This window comes from Danio rerio, chromosome 11 (genome assembly GCF_052040795.2).
Source record: "Danio rerio strain M-AB ecotype USA chromosome 11, GRCz13ab, whole genome shotgun sequence".
In the NCBI taxonomy this organism is placed as follows: Eukaryota; Metazoa; Chordata; class Actinopteri; order Cypriniformes; family Danionidae; genus Danio; species Danio rerio.
This window is the reverse complement of record NC_141031.1, coordinates 15,827,470-15,848,202: the sequence shown is the minus strand read 5'-3', so window position 1 is coordinate 15,848,202 and position 20,733 is coordinate 15,827,470. Positions and strand designations below refer to the sequence as shown.

At 35.7% G+C, this 20,733-nt stretch overlaps 1 pseudogene; it reads right to left on the bottom strand.

Moving 5' to 3' along the window:
- Nucleotides 1-1,540: 1,540 nt before the first annotated feature.
- LOC147834771 (uncharacterized) lies at nt 1,541-2,519 on the bottom strand (annotated as a pseudogene).
- Nucleotides 2,520-20,733: the final 18,214 nt, after the last annotated feature.

Below are 20,733 nucleotides of genomic sequence, written 5' to 3'. Positions count from 1 at the left end.
TCCAATCTTAATCAATCCCGAAACATTATGTATGTATTATTATTTCTATAATATTAGATTATTCTATAATATTATTAATATTAACTGTCCGATATGATTGTTTTTTTTTTTTTTAAACATATAACACATACAAAATTGTTGAAAATGTGTGATTACTTAGTCCACGAGAGTGCATTCTTTTGTTTGGTACTGGCAACCAGCCAACATTTTTGGTCAGTGGAGCAGTAATCAAGCAGTTCTCACGGTAAGTTGCTAACTATTTTATTACTGTAAAGTTCAGCTCCACTTTTATTTTGAATATGGCCACCCATGCACTTCCAATGAACTTTTAAACTTACTGCATTTATTATGCTTTATTAACTCTGCTTATTATGCTTCTTTTTACAAGATGAAAAATAAGTATCTGATGTTCCTAGTGTGTGCATATTAAGTTTCAGTTCTGAAACTGCCCCTTTGATTCAAATTGTGCCATTTTGGTGACAGTCACTTTAAATTCGAAGGAGATTATGCTCTTTTCAAAAGGGGTAAAGGTACAAATACCTAATCATTACTATAGCAGCAGATACAAAACAAGATTAACGTTATCTGTGTGCCAATCTGAAGGATAATGAGACCATTTGGCTTGTAGAGCCTTTTTCTGTATCAACACAAGGAAGTCACAATTGAAATAAATGTGTATAGGCGAGTGATGTAAGTGATTAAGTTAAGGTAAGGTTAACCTTATTCTACAATAACAAAGAACAGAGGAAGTTATTTTATACTGAAACACACTACACCAATGTCTAATTTAGAGGATTGGAAAGTGGAATATTTACGTTTTTCTGCCTTTGATGCTCTGGTTGGAAGAAGTTGGATCTTCTTTCATATCTGGAAGCATGAAACGACTAGACTTGGCTCTCTTGAGCTTTGGGAAGAAGAAATCTGTAGATTCTGGAACACGCAGACTGGAGATTTCTGGAGGTGGTTGTTCTGATGTCTGGAACACGCAGACGTATTTATCCTTGAGCGTAGAAATCTGTATATTCTGAAACATGCAGAAATTGGAGATTTCTGGTGGTGGTGGTTCGATGTTGGGGACACGCGACATCTTTTCCTTAAAGGTAGAGTTCCTGGAAATCTGGGACACGCAAATTTCTAGAGGTGGTGTTCTTGAAGCTATGGTTTCAGATGCCTTGGAAAAAGCACTGTGAATCCAATTACTAAATCCTTGCTGGAACACACAGCAAAAGTTCTGATACAACTCTCGATACCACTCTTTGTTACTATCATGCTTCTGCACCACTCTTGCTCTGTATTGAACCCCATTTCTAAACAGAACTGAACTGAACCACACTGAACTGAACCACTCTGTTTGAGAGATTGTCTTTAATACTTTCTCTGGAAGGCGGGATTGAAATGATGTCACCTTTCAAATCCAGCATTGTGATTGCATGATCTTGTGAGTTGGTCACTGGGAGGTGTCATCCATCATGTGGCCTGCATTTGCACTGGTCCACCGGTTAACTATTATAATATGACGGGACGGGGGGTTGCTGGCTGACTGAAGCAGCGCTGCCTGACTGGCTGCAGTCATTGTTATCAGTAGAAGTGGAGAGGGTGGGATGGTTGGGAAGTCACTCACAACTCTAGAGCTTGGAGCATCAAGAAACTCAGGAACCAGGAATTTGTCTGGGAACTGTAGACGCGGAAATAGAGGGGGAGAGAAGACTTCCCTCCAAAAGTCAATGAGCAACTTCCCAGTGTCTTCCAAGTGGAGTGGACAGGGCTCTCGTTCAGCCCCTCAATGTCCACCAGGATCCCCACAATGAGCAATGTTGCTGGCTCATGCACCTGGTCAGACGGTTGGCTGAGCTCTTCCTGATTAGTGTTATTCGGCTCTGTCACTCTTAATGGCGATGGCTCACACACTATGGGTGGCTCCCCATCTGCAGTGCTCCCTGCAGATGGTGTTGGGTTGGTCACTGGGTCAGGAGTGGCACTGATGAAGTCTTCTTCCGCATAGCTGGTGAACATAGATCCGTTCCTTACCAGAGTCCACTCCGCGTAATCAGCAAAATTACCTTGAGAAACATATTCGGAAGATCATGCTCTGCAGGTGTTGTTTAGGCTTGTGTTGAAGAGTCCAAAGAGCTTGTCGTCCGGCTAATGGGTGATGTTCACTAGTAGCAGAAACATACGGTCCTCAAGGCTTCTCTCTACCTGCTCCAGCAGGAGAAGGTTTTCAGGGCGGTGAGTGGGTTCTATAAACACGAAGGGAGGGGCAAAGGAACACTGCGGGACAAAAACACTATAAATAGAAATCAGAGGGTCAGGGGGGACACTGCACTTTACTGTATTGGTCCTGTATTGCTCATCAGCAAAATCATTTGTTGAAAAATACGCGAGAGAGGAAAAATTGCTCATAAAAAGTGCAAAGGTGGTACTGAAAAGGCCAGAATTAAAACAGCAGAGTATTTTTCGTTAAAACCACTGGCAGCGAGAACATCACATGAAGATGATGAAACAGCCGGTAAGTTAACATTAAGGTAGATAGGAGCAGTGCAAAACAACAATGTCTGCAAACCACCATTTATGTACCGAATGGTTTCTTGTACTGTAGCTCTTTAGCAGCAGCAGCCTCCTGTTCAGTTTGCTGCTACAGTAAAGAGCCAGGCCCCGTAATGTTACCAAGCATCAGTCATGAGCCCAACAATGTTAAATGGATATTATAGATTTGGACAATGGATATTTATGAGCACTAATACAGGAAATAGATTTGAAACCGTTAACATTACAATGTGTTAACTGTTCGAACAAATTTTCACTGAAGTACTGAATTGCAAATGGTTATTTTAACATATTCAGTCGTTAACTGAAGTGGGCTGATTTAAAGCTTAATACTCCATGGCTGAAAAGGAGTCCCACTCCGGCCCTGGAATACACAATGTACAGTCCGTAACTTGCATTCATATATTTTTTTTTTTTGTGCAGTTACTTTGAATAATTTACTATACGTTAAACAACAACTCCATTTCACGAAAGACGAAGATAAGGTGTCGTTCTTTTATCCCACATGGATGCTATGAGGATAAACAGACGGAAAAGAGACCAAGACCATGAGTATGGCAAGAATTAACGACTGACATGAGACTTTTGACTTTGACCCTTTTTGCCCAGTATACTTTGTGTTTTTTTCTTAAGTAAGCTATTTTTAAATGATAAATTTAATGTATAAAACTATATATTGTTTATATTATTTCTAGTGCTGTCAATTGTGTAAAAAAAATTAACTAATTGATCACAATTTTTTTTATTAATCGCAATTAATCACATTTAAAAGACTGAATCTTGTAATTTTGGCTACTCAAATGTAAAATTAATGTAAACCCAAGACAAAAACTAATTAAATTCAAAATGTAATTGTTTATTAGAATTTTTGTTTAACTTGTAACTACGGTAGGGTACTGAAACCCTTAGAACCGGTATGCACCGGATCGAATCAGCATATGAATTTCATGCCTAATTTCGATGCTGTAATAAGATAGTAAAGCAGGTCGCACACCAGAAGTGCCGCTCAGTGACGCGCAGCACCATGCATTTTAGAATTCGCAAGTCAGTGGCTGTCCGCGGCACCCAGCCACGACTCATGACTGTTCATATTTCTGTTGTGCCACAAAGAGCCATCTAAATAGTTTTATTTTAAATAATGTGCAAATGTGCACGTCTGGTGTGTGATACTATCAACTGTTATGTGCGCGCTGTGCTGCAGCTCCGAGCAGCGTATCACTGTGTGACGCCCTTAAGAAGCATAAAGGGATGCATTAAAGGCACACATGGTAGCCTACGCATTGTATCAAACCATTTCTAAATGTTTATTTCTAAACAGCTTTGAGGGATATGGATGTCAGCGATATCAGGCGTTTGTTATTGTAGCTTAAAGAAGGCAAAGCGCGCAGTATGGCGCATGCGGCGAGCTACTCACTTCATCAACACACATGATCGCGTTCATCTAATTTGCTTAAACTAAGCATTCTACAGTATGGCTACATTTTACAAGCAGGGATTCTGACACAACAACATGCAGCAGATGTTTTACAAAATTTGCATGTAATGGAGAAACACGTCAACCTTATGAAATGTGAGGGCTCATGGAATCAACTTAAAGGTGAGGAATGGACTGTCTTCAACAGCTTGTGACATCATCTGGGATATTATCCGAGTATGTTTACATGGACACCAATACTCTGATTTTAATATGATTAAGATAGAAGTATTTAATACAAACAATTGTACTCGTTGTAAAGTTGTATTGCTGTGAGTTGAGAACATTAATTATAAAGTAGAAACAATTTTGCTTAGTCCTCCTTTACATTCATCCAGTTGTTAAGACTAGGAGTATTCCACAAATGCACAGAGACTCCCGGATACCCGCAAATGAATGATAATCTTCCGGAAATTGAGCATCTCCTACCCGGTCCTTAAATACGTTGCACACCCCTCTCCACCGCTTCCCTTCTAGCTCTTCCGGTACGTCGCGCGCAACTCACCCCAACTGCTCTTCAGGTACGTGGCTCGCAACTCACCCCCACTGCTCTTCAGGTAAGTCTCGCGACACCAATATTTAAATTTTAATATGATTCAGAAAATACTCTTATTAAAAGTCTACCATGTGAGCAGCGATTTGATCTTAAAGGACCTTAAAGGACCACCGAGTCACTAAATGTGGAGGTTTTTCTTTCCGTTCGCCATGCGGTATTAAATTATATTAAAACAGAAGTCGAAAGTTAAAAATGAAACACCCGAAATTACATGAAACTCTGGAGAGCCTGGTAATGCGACATTAATTGTTTTATTCTGAAACTTGCCTTCTAAAAGTGCTTCCTTGGACTTATCCATATTTCTTTGCATGTTGAACACGTCCACCACAACAGGAAGTAAAACAAAAACCTGCAACTGCGTAATTTGTAAAAAAAAATTTTTTAACGCATTAAAATTTTAAAATGAATCGCATGGGTTATAATATATATGTATTAGGGGTGTAAGGGTTCACAAAAATCACGTTTCGGTTCAATACGACACAGTGGTGTCATGGTTCGGTTTGTTTTCGATACAGCAAAAAATGAAAGAAGCCAGAGCATTTCTGATTAAAACAAATGTATGTATTGAAACTAACATCATACAAGTATGATCTTGTTTTTTTTTTTTTTTTTTTTACTTTAAACAGTGATAGAGCTATTTCTGCTCAGCAGCAAATAAAACAAATCCTTCTTTATACTCAAAACCAAAAAGCTTCCTAAAAAAATAAATATAATATTGTAGTAGTTAAACAAATAAAAAAAAAGAACAATTTAGTTTTTATATGAAATTCAGTTTAATCTATTTTTAAGAATTTTTTTTATTTTCAGAAAGATGAGTGTCCACCTTTTCTTCAGACAGCACGGATCTGCTTGATTTTACTGTCACCTGCCATTTTAGTGGATCTGAAAGCAGGAATTATCTGACTGAAATGGGCTTATAAAGGAATAATCTAACGGGGCCCTATTACATTTAACATTTTCTTAAAACCCAACATTTTCTCTACCGTTTAAGGCAGGGGTGTCAAACTCAATTCCTGGAGGGCCGAAGCCCTGCACAGTTTAGTTCCAACCCTGCTCCAACACACTTACCTGTAGGTTTCAAACAAGCCTGAAGGACTCAATTAGTTTGATCAGGTGTGTTTAATTAGGGTTGGAACTAAACTGTGCAGAGCTGCGGCCCTTTTGGAACTGAGTTCGACACCTGTGGTTTAGGGTATCTCATATGCACAGCTATAAATGTGCTGATCGCCTTGGTGATTTGTTTTGCCCTGTTCGAATCTGTAGGAATTGCTTGTTGGAATGTTGTTCCAGTTACAGTAACTGATTTCCTGATGTCAGTGTAAATTAGTTAATATGCTCAAATATTACCGCTAAAATAGCTTACTGTCAAAGGAGATGTCATTGTTTTTTTCCACCACTCTCTAGATGGCGGTGATGGTGCGTGACGTATCTGAAGAGTGGTGGGGGCGTGTGCGCACGACGTATCTGAAGAGCGGTGAAGGTGTGTGCGTGCGATGTACCTGAGTGACGGGGTGAGTTGTGTCCAACGTACCTGAAGAGCTGGGAGGGATGCGGTGAAGAGGGGTGTGCGACGTATTTAAGGACCGGGGGGAGATGCGCGATGCCGTTTTTGCAACTGTACACAATGGTGACAAAGAGGAGACAAAACAAGAGCAATCGCCATCAGCTGGACAGGAGTGGGAATTACAGTTAGCTACAAATTACAATTTGCAATTAATTTAAGTCAGAATTATTCACCCACTTGTTTTTTCCCTGAATTTCTGTTTAAAGGAAAGATTTCTAAAATATTTCTAAACAGAATAGAGTGGAGGAACTATGACGTCACTTTGTAGGCTAATCGGCTGCTAGCATAAAACTGGTTTCCTCGTGAAAATCCCTATAGGATTTTCCCATAGGGTTTTCGAAGATTGCAGATTATAAGCTCTGTGTTCAAACACGGTTTAGTACACTTACATGTTTTGTTCAGCCAGATAATTGTCACACGAAAATTCAACTTTGAGCACTTTTGGATCTTAAATGCAAACGCAAGACTTGAAAAGCTAACATTAGGCTATAAACGGACTACAGTAACCTCGGGGCGCTCGTTAGTGACGTCAGCCCCACCCTGCTGAAGACGACTTATCAAGCTTATTTTTTAGAAATAATGTCCATTACAAGGAGTTAATCTCTCTTTTTATCATATTATAATCAACACTATATATTATAAACTAATAAATAAGCAAAAACACATAGACCTTTGTGCCTTTTGGATCGTTTTTACGTGGGAAATGCATCTGTTTTGCTTTGCGGTTGTTCTAAAAGTTTTAAAAACCTGTATGAATGTGCCTATATAGTATTATTATGAGACATATTTAAATAAGTTTATCGCTGGCGTGCACACAGCCCGCTTACCTTAACAGATGACAGAAATGAGGCGTGAGGAGAAACAAGTCAATCAAATGCCTGCAAGTTCCATCATGGACACAGAACAACATTCAATATTTCTTTTTTGTCACGAAGTACAGCGAAAAGCAGCCCATACAGTCACATATGCTGAACGTTTTATGGAGGAGTGTAAATACTGCAGTAAAATGTGTTCAGATGAAGAAAAAAAGACGAGAAATCACTTGATCACGTTAAAATGACAGTTAACATGCACATATTTTTACACACTTATTCACACATTTGCATTACTGAGAGCAGGAAAGAAACAGGCTGCTGCACTGGTGAGCAGTATCTTCATAATATCATTTAATTAAAATAAATGATCAACAAATTAGTCTGTCTCAACAGCCTTTACATGTGAAGGAATTATCTACACACAATTTGAATTCTCAATTAGAATAATACAACAAACTATAAAATACTATTCATGAAAATACCTAAATCACAGACAAATCCAAACGCCCAACACAAGCGAGCTGCGCTCCAGACCAGATCAGCTCGATGACGTATATTGTCCTCGACACCGCCTGTGGTCCCATTTAGCAACTTGATAGCAACTGTCTTTTTAAAGAAGCATAATCGATTTAAAAGTTAAAGAGTGTGCTGTAACTGATGTGTTTTATGTCGTAGAACAAAACAAGAAAGTATCTTGAGTTGGTGTTCGCCACGGACCTTATTTAAGCGATTTTACTGAAACCCCATTCAAAAAAACCCATTGACTTTGGGACGAGGGAACCGGAAGTGCTAAAATGCTAACTCGCTTCCGGGTTTTTGCATACAAATTGACGTCATAGTTCCTCCACTCTATAGTTTTAATAACTTATTTCTAATAAATAAATACTTATTTGATCTTTGCCATGATGACATTAAGTCATCAAGTTAATCGTACAGTAATTGACAAGTTATTTTATAATGATAGTTTGTTCTGTAGACTTTCAAAAAAAATCTAGCTTAAAGGCGCTAATAATATCCTTAAAATGGTTTTTAAAAAAAAATTTAAAACTGCTTTTCTTCTACCTGAAATAAAACAAGATTTTTTGCAGAAGAAAAAAATTATATCAGACATACTGTGAAAATTTCCTTGTTCTGTTAATCAGCGTTTGGTAAATATTTTAAAAAATTTGAAAGGGTAGCTAATAATTCTGATTTCAATTGTATATATGTGTGTGCGTGTGTGTATTTAATGAACAGACAGTATAAGAAAATATTCATGTGTATGCATGTGTAAAATTTTGAACAATATCTCAATATCTCAAACATCAGACCACCACTAGGCTGTTCAGCGCTGACACCATACCTGTAAAAGATCCACAAAGCAATAGAACACGCACACACACACACTCAAAGTACAATATGGTTCTCACTTAAGGACATCCATCACAAAACACATGCCAGTGTAATGACCTTACATTTGTAATAAAAATAGTGAGAAAACGAATTGCCATGTCTTTGTGATATTACAATACAGACTACATGCATGAGAACAGATGGGTTAAGTCTTAACATCGGATTTAGTTTCACAGATAATCAACAAACTAGCAGAGCTTATGTCTAATTAGATAGAGCTACTTGCCTCAAGTTTAAAAGCTCAGGATTATCATACAAAGAACTATGACAAATTAGCCATTCAGAAATGTAAAAGCTGCATGTAATGTAAATACAGCACATAATGTAATAATTACCTTGTTATTATTGTAGTGAAATGCTCATAATGTAAGAATTTCCAAAATGTAACAAAACAAAAATGTGACAAAAATTTTTATCTTATATTGTGATTGTAGCGAGCGAGCGTGGAGCACATAAAGAAAGAGAGCATCAAAGTATGATTTGATAAAGATTTGTAGTGACTACGCCACCCCAACTCAATGGGGAATACCTCCAAACAAGGACATGGGTTTACTCCCTTTAAAATGAGTGCAGGCAGAAATGTGGGAGACAATTTATAAAAAGACAAAATTTATTAAGTTCAGACAATAGTGTGCACTTGCTTAAAATTGACACCAATTAAAAACACATTCCCTTACCATGACCAACAGTAATCAAATAATAATATTAATAATAATACCACTACACTAACCCAGGAGCTGGGCTCTCGCTAAGAGGGTATTCCAGAAAGCAGGTTATGTGCCACACCCAGGTAAGTTTGAGCATAAGTAAGAAGATAACCTCAGCGTTGGTTCCAAAATCGGAGGTAAGCCATAGCAACTTACTCTTTGAAGATAAGAGCAGGTTATCTTCAGAGTTTAAGTTGCTATGTTCCAGAGTTTGTCTGTCTCAGAAAGTTTACTGAGCATTGCATGCTCTTTTGATGAGACTATGGACATGTAATGTAATGTATTTTTTATTCATTGCCCCACCCTGCTGAAGATGACTTATCAAGCTTATTTTTTAGAAATAATGTCCATAACAAAGAGTTAATCTCTTTTTTTTATTATATTATAATCCACACTATATATTATAAACTAATAAATAAGCAAAAACACATAGACATTTGTGCCTTTTGGATCGTTTTTACGTGGGAAATACATATGTTTTGCTTTGCGGTTGTTCTAAAAGTTTTAAAAACGTGTATGAATGTGCCTATATAGTATTATTATGAGACATATTTAAATAAGTTTATCGCTCGCGTGCACACAGCCCGCTTACCTTAACAGATGACAGAAATGAGGCGTGAGGAGAAACAAGTCAATCATATGCCTGCAAGTTCCATCATGGACACAGAACAACATTCAATATTCCTTTTTTTGTCACGAAGTACAGCGAAAAGCAGCCCATACAGTCACATATGCTGAACGTTTTATGGAGGAGTGTAAATACTGCAGTGAAATGTGTTCAGATGAAGAAAAAAAGACGAGAAATCACTTGATCACGTTAAAATGAAAGTTAAGATGCACGTATTTTTACACACTTATTCACACGTTTGCATTACTGAGAGCAGGAAAGAAACAGGCTGCTGCACTGGTGAGCAGAATCTTCATAATATCGTTTAATTAAAATAAATGATCAACAAATTAGTCTGTCTCGACAGCCTTTACATGTGAAGGAATTATCTACACACAATTTGAATTCTCAATTAGAATAATACAACAAACTATAAAATACTATTCATGAAAATACCTAAATCACAGACAAATCCAAACGCCCAACACAAGCGAGCTGCGCTCCAGACCAGATCAGCTCGATGACGTATATTGTCCCCGACGCCGTCTGTAGTCCCATTTAGCAACTTGATAGCAACTGTCTTTTTAAAGAAGAATAATCGATTTAAAAGTTAAAGAGTGTGCTGTAACTGATGTGTTTTTTGTCGTAGAACAAAACGTGAAAGTATCTTGAGTTGGTGTTCGCCACGGACCTTATTTAAGCGATTTTACTGAAACCCCATTCAAAAAACCCATTGACTTTAGGACGAGGGAACCGGAAGTGCTAAAATGCTAACTCGCTTCTGGGTTTTTGCATACAAATTGACGTCATAGTTCCTCCACTCTATAGTTTTAATAACTTATTTCTAATAAATAAATAATTATTTGATCTTTGCCATGATGACATTAAGTCATCAAGTTAATCGTATAGTAATTGACAAGTTATTTTATAATGATGGTTTGTTCTGTAGACTATCAAAAAAAATCTAGCTTAAAGGTGCTAATAATATCCTTAAAATGGTTTTTAAAAAAAATAAAAACTGCTTTTCTTCTACCTGAAATAAAACAAGATTTTTTGCAGAAGAAAAAAAAATAATATCAGACATACTGTGAAAATTTCCTTGTTCTGTTAATCAGTGTTTGGTAAATATTTTAAAAAATTTGAAAGGGTAGCTAATAATTCTGATTTCAATTGTATATATGTGTGTACGTGTGTGTATTTAAAACACAGACAGTATAAGAAAATATTCATGTGAATGCATGTGTACAATTCTGAACAATATCTCAATATCTCAAACATCAGACAGCCACTAGGCTGTTCAGCGCTGACACCATACCTGTAAAGATCCACAAAGCAATAGAACACGCATACACACACACACACTCAAAGTACAATATGGTTCTCACTTAAGGACATCCATCACAAAACACATGCCAGTGTAATGACCTTACATTTGTAATAAAAATAGTGAGAAAATGAATTGCCATGTCTTTGTGATATTACAATACAGACTACATGCATGAGAACAGATGGGTTAAGTCTTAACATCGGATTTAGTTTCACAGATAATCAACAAACTAGCAGAGCTTATGTCTAATTAGATAGAGCAACTTGCCTCAAGTTTAAATGCTCAGGATTATCATACAAAGAACTATGACAAATTAGCCATTCAGAAATGTAAAAGCTGCATGTAATGTAAATACAGCACATAATGTAATAATTACCTTGTTATTATTGTAGTGAAATGCTCATAATGTAAGAATTTCCAAAATGTAACAAAACAAAATGTAACAAAATTTTTTTATCTTTTTTATCTTATATTGTGATTGTAGCGAGCGAGCGTGGAGCACATAAAGTGACTACGCCACCCCAACTCAATGGGGAATACCTCCAAACAAGGACATGGGTTTACTCCCTTTAAAATGAGTGCAGGCAGAAATGTGGGAGACAATTTATAAAAAGACAAAATTTATTAAGTTCAGACAATAGTGTGCACTTGCTTAAAATTGACACCAATTAAAAACACATTCCCTTACCATGACCAACAGTAATCAAATAATAATATTAATAATAATACCACTACACTAACCCAGAAGCTGGGCTTTCGCTAGGAGGGTATTCCAGAAAGCCGGTTATGTGCCACACCCAGGTAAGTTTGAGCATAAGTAAGAAGATAACCTCAGCTTTGGTTCCAAAATCGGAGGTAAGCCATAGCAACTTACTCTTTGAAGATAAGAGCAGGTTATCTTCAGAGTGTAAGTTGCTATGTTCCAGAGTTTATCTGTCTCAGAAAGTTTACTGAGCATTGCGTACTCTTTTGATAAGACTATGGACATGTAATGTAATGTATTTTTTATTCATTGCCATGTCAGCAACCAGGGCTATTTACATGGCAAGAAAATTTCAATATTAAATAAAAAATTAAGAACAACAAACAAATTAATACACGTTAAATAAAATTTTGATAAGAATTCTAAAACCTTTTCTGGTGTCACTTTGCTAAAATTTCCGTAAGAGAGTTAATTTCATAAAAAAGTCCTCTGGAATCATTAAAAGCAGGACAGTCCAGTAAAATACAATCAGGGGAGTTTTGCAGCACAAACATTGAGTTGGGTCTTCATCTTTAAGTAAAAAGGTGTGAGTTAATCTTGTATGCTCAATACGACATCTGGTAAAAATCACTTGATCAAATCGAGTCTTAAAATGTCTAAAAATTCTGTTTGAGATTTCAGGTTGGATTTCATGTAATTTATTATTTTCTAATGCATCCCATTCCTCTTGCCACTTATTTAAAATGTAAATGTTGATAAAAGGTCTCATCTCTGATTGAGGAATCAGGCATTTGTTCACCACTTGCTTCAAAGCATCTTTAGCAGCTGCATCAGCTCACTTATTTCCTGAAAGCCCAACATGTCCTGGAACTCAGAAAAAAATGATTTGATAAAAATTATTTTGTGGATGGTGAACTTTGGTTAAAATATTATCAATCACAGGATGATCATTTTTTGTAGATTCCATCACTTGGAGGCATGATTTGGAGTCAAAATAATAGATTTATTTTGTTGGGCATTTTCTATATACCCCAATGCTAAAAGTAAAGCATGGGGGGTTCAGCTCTGAATATGAAGCATTCTTTAGGCAGACTGACTCCATAACTTTGTTTCCCAGTCACCATTGCTGCTGCTATGCCATTTTCCACCTTTGAACCATCTGTAAAAATTAGTGAGTGCTGAAAATATTGGTTTCTAATATCCACATATTGTTGTCTGTATACACTGGGATGAGTTGCTCTTTTCTTCTGATGTACTAAATCCATATTGTTAATGGACGTCTTTAAATTCCAATGAGGCAGGGAGCTGAAGCGTGTTTGATTTAAAATTTCCAGGTTTAGGTTTAAATTGTAAATGTGAATTAATATGCAAACCAAATGGTCTGATGGTTTTTGGCTTACTCCCATACAACTGCACAAACTGTGGGTTAAAAATTGCAGATACCTCAAGTTCTTATTCGCTTTTTTGTTGTTGTTGTTGTTGTCAAAATGAAGGCCTAAAAACTTGATGAAGAGATCAGCATGATGAAGAGATAGATGGATGCAAAAATGTGTACAAACAGTTTTTGTTCTAGAGAACTTAAAACTATTTTCAACAGATCACTGGTTAATTTTATGAATACATAGTTGTAGTTGCCTTTTAATTGTGCTCATGTTCTTCCCTCTGTAACAGATACAAAGATCATCCATGTAAAGGATGCAGAACATGCTTGGTCCAATGATTTCAACAATGCTATTTATCTTGATGCTGAAAAGTGTGACAGAGCGTATACTTCCTTGAGGAACTCCGAGTTCTTGTATGTGGGTATTTGATAGAGAATTTCCCACTTGGAATCTGAAGTTTCTTCTTGTGAGAAAGTTTGAAGATGGGAAGCCTTCCTCTAAATCCCATTAGGTGAAGATCTTTCAAAACTCTATTCCTCCATGTTGCATCATATGCTTTTTTCCAAATCAAAAAAAGACAGTAACAACATGTTCTTTCCTAATGAACCAGTCACTGAAATAAGTTTCCAGTCAAATCAACTGATCCAACATGCTCTTTCCACGTCTAAATCCACACTTGTAGTCATTTAATTGTTTATTTGATTCCAGAATCCAGACAAGACGGTTTTTAATCATTCTCTTCATAGATTTACATGGGTAACTAGGTGGGAGCAATTGGTCTATAGTTATTTGGATCAGAGTGGTCTTTTCCTGGTTTAGGTATAGCTATTAATGTTGCTTCTTTCCAAAAAGCTGGTATTTTACCAGAAGACCAGACAAAGTTGAAATTATCCAATAGAAGACATAGTGAACTATAAGGCAAGTGCTTTAAGAACTGGTAATGAATTTCATCTGGACCAATAGCTGTAACATGTACACATTTTAAAGAGTTCATTAATTCTTCCAACCTAAAAGGTTGGTTGTAAACGTTCTTGTTGTGAGAATAAAAATTCAGTTGTTTACATTCCTGCTGAGCTTGTATTAGTTGAAATTCAGGGAGGCAGTTCTCTATTGAAGAGTTCTTTTTAAAGGATTCACCGAGTGGATTTGCTATATCCATTTCCTTTGTCTAAAGTATGCCTTGCTTTGTAATATGTTGTATGTGAGATCCATTGTACATTCCCTTTATTTTACAAATCATGTTCCAGACCCTTTCCATGGGAGTATAGCAAGTTAAACTTGATACAAATCATTTCCAACTTTGTTTCTTTGCTTCGTTTATGATTCTGCGAGCTTGGGCTCCGCAAGTTTTAAAACGAATAAAATTTGTAGTTAATGGATGTTTATGAAAAACACGTTCAGCCTTTTTCAGTGTTTCAATAGCTTTTTTACATTGCTAACTAAACCATGAATTAGTCTTTCGTTGCAGTTTTGTAGATGTCTTTGGGATGGTTTCATCTGCTATTGCAATTAACTGCTGAGAGAAGGATTCTATAAAGATTTGTTTATCTTGAGCTTCTGAAATAAAATTTTGCGCAACACATAGTTTGAAATGTGAGCTAGTCTACTTTCTTGAATTGCCACCTTGAAGGTGTAAGCTATACATCTATTTGTGGAAATGTCAATCAAGGAAAAGATTAGCAGTTTTTATTCCATCATTCAACAGCCAATAACAATTTTTTATATAAAAACTTCCATCCTTCTTCACACATCGATTTTCACCTCATAAATGATTGTGGCTGTTATCACCCATTAGCATTTATGGAGTTGGTAATTGTGAAACAAGTTTATCCAGTTCTTGAGGTATCACAGCTTCATGAGGAGGAATATAGATAGAGCATAATGTGACAGCTCTATGAAGAGTAAGTTGAACTGCTGTTACTTGTAACTGGTTATCCAATGCAATTTGACTGTAGATTATATCATTTTCACCTAGATAGCTGATCCCCCAGAAGGTTTGGATGTTTGGAAATTTGGTCCACATATAGTAAACATATTAAATCAAAGCATCATTTGGAGATAAGTGGGTTTCCTGAATACAATAGGCAAGTGTGTTAAAAACAGCAGTTAAGTGCTGTAATTCTGCAAAGTAAGTTTTTAGTCCCTGACAATTCCACTGTTTTATATGATTGTTTATCCTCAAGTAGGAAATACAGGTGCAGGTCCTTTGTTTTTACACTTTAGTGAGAGACTACGACTATGACTAGGCATAGTCTCAGTCATTTCAATATCTTCAGGATTTTAATTTTTTTGAGATCAACATATATCTTGAATTGATTGTTGAGTTACTATTCTCTCTGTTCCAGATATGAGCCTTAAATTGGACCAGTTTGAATGTACACGTTCTTTGTTTTTTTGGGAAGTTTAAATTTTTGTGTTGTTTATGGTTTGAGGTTTGTTTTTTGGTAACCAAGTTACATTTGTCTGACAACTTGTTGTTTGTGTCTTTGGTGTGACTACGGCAGAATAGGGCTTACTCAGTCTAAAGGCAGGGAGTCCTTCAACTATTTTACGAGCTTCAAGATAGCTCATCTTCCTTGTATGTTTAATTTTCTGTATTTCTTTCTCCTTAAGCCAGATGGGACGATTCTTTGATGAAGCTGCATTATCTCCAAGGCAGTTTTTACATTTAGAAGGTTTTGTGCTGTTAATTTCATGATTACCCTTACCACAATTTTGAAACACAGTCTTATTCTAGCATCCTGCAGATCCATGACCAAATTTCTGACATTTGAAACATCTCAGAGACTTGGTATGAATATGTCCAATTAAACAATTAACTTATGTTTGTCTATTCAAACCAAAAGAGTTGTGTTTGAAAAAATAGAAAAAGTAGATTTTCAAATTTAAACAGCTCACTTAAGACGAATGAAAGGGAGTTGTGTTGCTTCTGCAGTAACGTTAGTTGGTTAGTTGTTGTTTCAAAACAACAGAGAAAGGAAGATTTAAACCACAAAAATCACTCTCATTATATGGGAATCAAAAGAGGAAGATTACAGTAAAAATTTTGAATGTTCAATGCACTGAAAAAATATGGGTGATTTTTCACAGTAAAAGTCTGTACAGTCCACAGTGAAAATCTGTTCAATAATTCTCACTATACCCTCATTCACTAGTCCCTAAATTAGTCGATTAGTTTAGTCCACTAGACAGAGTGAATGACCACAATGAGTAAATTCAGACACAGATGAACAGCCACTGTAGACAAGCTCAATCACTGAAAGAAAGAACAAGACCTAAACACATATAGACAAAGCCTCACACTAAACAAACTGAATTAAAACAAAGGATTAAACACCTCCATTAAATAACAGCATTAGCTGCTTCACTGATTACAGTTTGAACACATTTCTGTCATATCTGCAAGAATATTTGATAATTAACAGGGGTTTATATATTTTTTGGACATTTTTTCATTTGACCTCACCATCATGGAGATCAGAGGCTGCTTTAGTTGAGCTCTTGATCCTTCACTCTTCTATCTTAATGTTTCTCTGTCTGTTATAACTGTGTGTCTGAAACTTATCTGATATAGCAAGAAAGGTAATGAGAAAATGTTCTAAACTAAATTTTAACAAATATATTTTCTGGTCTTTTGTAAGATGTAACAAAAAGAATTGTGAATTTATATCAATGCTGTTAGGGACAATACTTGAGGCTTTTCACTGAAGGTTAACAAATACAAAAAAAGGAAATAAATTTAAAAATAAAAGAGTGTCATGAGCAAAACTTTGAAAGCTCTAGCAACTCCTTAAGACATGCAGAGATCAAGAATCAGGATATGGGAGTTCCGGCAAGATGGTGGACTGAGCAGTCAAACTTTCTTATTTGTGTTGTATATATGTCCCAAGTTTAGTCCTAAATGGTTTAAATATTTTCATCTCGTTAGTTTTGAAGTCTAGAGTCGTTATACCCGAAGTTTTTTGTCTCAAGTTCTTATAAAATTTCCCGTTAGCATCCGTCTAATTAGATAGTATGGAGGAACACGGTTACTCGATGGACTCCGAGCTTTCCGGTAAAAGAGAACGGGGCACAGATTCTGACCCTGCCACCCCGTCAAAGCCCCAGGGTGGAAAAAAGGCGGAAAAAAAAAAAACGTTGGAAATGGATCCAAACTCACCTGATGCTGGTGTGTCGAATGTCGCTATTTTAGAAGCAAAAAAAGCTCTCGATGTTAAAGTGGATGAGCAGCATGAAGAAATTAGCACACAATTACAACAACATAGCGCCATAAACGCAAGTGTGGCAAAGGCGGTACAGTTGAATGCAGCAGAAGTTAAGGAGTGTAAAGGAAAAGTAAACACGTTAGAAAAGCAGATGGAGGTTCTCACAAGAGAAAACAGCAGCTTGAAGAATCGAGTTCTAGAACAGGAAAGATACAAGAGAAGATGGAGCCTTCGCATCAAAGGTATGATAGAAACGCCAGGAGAATTAATTCGAGAAGATGTGATTCAGCTTCACCTAAATTTTCATCCAGCATGAGCGAAGCGGTGGATGTGGTACATCGAGTGGGGAGAAAGGAGGCTGACAGGGCCAGAGAAGTGAACATCCTCTTCACGCGAAGAGGAATGAGAGAGGAAATCTGAAAGAGAACGAAAAACTCAACAGTGTGCAAAGTTGCGGGGATTAGATTTGCGGAAGATTTGATGAAAGAGGACAGAGAGGCAAGAAGAGCGCTATGGCTGAAGATTGAGCAAGCAAGAAAAGAGGGGAAGGCAGCTGGATTTCGAGGTCCTTTTGCTTACATAAATGGAAAATGTATTTTAGAAAATTAAGGGGTTTATGGACAGTTGGTAAAGTAAGATGATAGACAAATGATGTGGGACATTTTACAGTTTGTACAACTTTTTTGTACTTGGGTTTTTTCCTACAATTTAATTCCACACGTTTAAAAACTATTTAGAAGATCTTTTTTGTTGTTACAGTTGTTCTAATGTTCTCGTTATTATCTAATCTCTCTTTTTCATCTTTAAACTGTAGGGGTCTAAAAGATTCAATTAAAAGGAAAGGTATTTTTCTTTTTTGCAAGAGCCAAAATTCAAATATAATCTTTCTTCAAGAAACTCACTCAGAAGCTGTGGATGTTTCGTTTGGCGTAATCAATGGCATGATGATATTTTTTTTAGTCACGGCACAAATCATTCCGGAGGAGTTGCTATTTGTTTGCAGAAATGTCCCGGTAAGATAATATTTCACAAAGCTGATGATGATGGACATTGGTTAATAATTGTTCTCAATTTAGATAAACACTTTCTTATTCTGATAAATGTGTACAGGTATAACAACCGCAGCCAAAATAATGATTTACTCTGCTTAATTACTGATATTATTAGTGAATTAAAAATCACCTATCCCACAGGATTTATTTTGATTGGATTTTAATTTAACGCCAGACGAATGGCTAGATAGAGAGCCCTCTAAGCACAAGTTTGCTCATGTTAATAACATAATTCAAAATTTTTGTCTTAAAAATCATTTAATTGATATCTGGAGAAAGCGGAATCCTGGAATTAGACAGTTCACTTGGGTCAAACCGAACGCAGAGGCTAGATCAAGAATTGACTACTGGGTCGGCACGGACACTGTTTTTAAATACGTGTATAACTGTTCTATCTCTAGTGCACCGTTAACCGATTACTGTGTAATTGGGCTAAATTTAAAGCAAAATATTGATTCTCGCTACTCAAAAGGATATTGGAAATTTAATTCAGAGCTTTTATCCCAAGAAAAATAATGTGAACAGATAAAGAAGATTATAAAGGATATTGGTAGCAAAAGTATGTCTAGCGGCTGTAAATGGGAGTTTTTAAAATTCAAAATTAGAGAATACTCTATAATATATGACAAACAATTGAAAAAAAATTTGATTAGAAAAAGAAACTTAATTATTATATGAGGTAAATGAGTGTTGTAGTAAACTTACTTTAAAACAGGTTGATAAAGAAAATCTTATTCATTTACAATCTTGATTAGACAGTTTATATAGGAAAGGCAAAAGGTGCATACAGTATGTAAGATCAAGAGCAAATTGGATGAAGGCAGGAGAAAAAAATAATTCATATTTTTGTAATCTTGAAAAAAGACGCCAAGAAAGAAATGCTATGAGTAGTTTGTTAATTAATCAAGTACAAAGTTCAGATGAAAATATAATGGCAAAAGAAGTTTTACAGTTTTACTCAAACTTATTCACGTCATCTTACTCCAAGGATAACGCTGAATTGTTCTTTAAAAAAAAATAAAAAATGTATCCCCAAAATTGAAGATTCATTCAAAGACCTTTGTGATTCACATCTCTCCAATTATGAATTAGATCTGTCCTTAAAAAAATGAAAACTAATAAATCGCCTGGACCAGATGGGCAAACTTCACATTTTTACAAGTTTTTTTTGGGAACAAGCTTAAAGTATTTTTGTATGAAGCATTACAAGAGTGCATAAAAAATAACAATCTAATGCCTACTATGAAGCAGGGACTCATTATTCTGATACCAAAGCCTGAAAAGGATAAAAGAATATTAGATAATCTTCGACCCATCACGCTTCTCAATACAGATTACAAAATATTCTCAGGGGTGATTGCTGCTAGATTAAAGATTGGTCTACCTCAAATAATTAGCGAAACTCAATCAGGATTCTTAAAAGGTAGATCTATTCATAATAATATTAGGCTTTTTCTGGACATGCTAGAATACAATAATTTTATTAAAGAAGAGGCTTTTATTTTATTTCTGGATTTTTTAAAAGCATTTGATAAAGTAGAACACCAGTTTCTTTTTCAGACCCTAAGGTTTTTTGGTTTTGGATCAAATTTTATAAATATAATTAAAATGCTTTACAAGGACATAAATAGTTCTGTTGCTATTAACAAAAAAACAACTCCTCGTTTTCAGGTGAACAGAGGAATAAGACAAGGATGTGGAAGCTCTCCTCTATTATTTATTTTGGTGGCAGAACTATTAGCAATTCTTGTTAAAAATGAAAATATTGCAGGTATTAATTTTATGGAACACAATTTTATAATTAGTCAGCAAGCTGATGATACGACTCTTTTTTTTAAAAGACCATACACAAATCCCCTTAGCCCTTAAGCAAGTTGAATGTTTTTTTAAAGCCTCAGGTTTACAATTAAATACATCAAAATGGGAATTGATAGCCATCCATGAGCACCCTTTGACCTCACTTTTTAACATCTCAGTTAAAAATGAAGTAAAATACTTGGGTATTATAATTTCAAAAGATGAGAGAAACAAAAAGCTAAACATTGACACAAAAATTGAGAAAAGTAAAATAATTTTAAATTCTTGGCTACAAAGGGATATTACAGTTTTTGGTAGAGTATTATTAACAAAAATTGAAAGTATTTCCAGATTAATTTATTTATGCTTTTCATTATCAATTTCATCCAAAAAGTTAAAATAAATAAATAAAATTAATTATGACTTCATTTGGAGAAAAAAGTATCATTATATTAGAAAAGATGACATAATTAAGTAATATAGTGAAGGTGGATTAAAGGCTATAGATTTTGATATTATGAACGGAGTACTTAAACTTAAGTGGCTGCAAACATTTATAAAAAATGAGGATTCTTATTGGTTTGTAATCCCATCATATTTGTTTA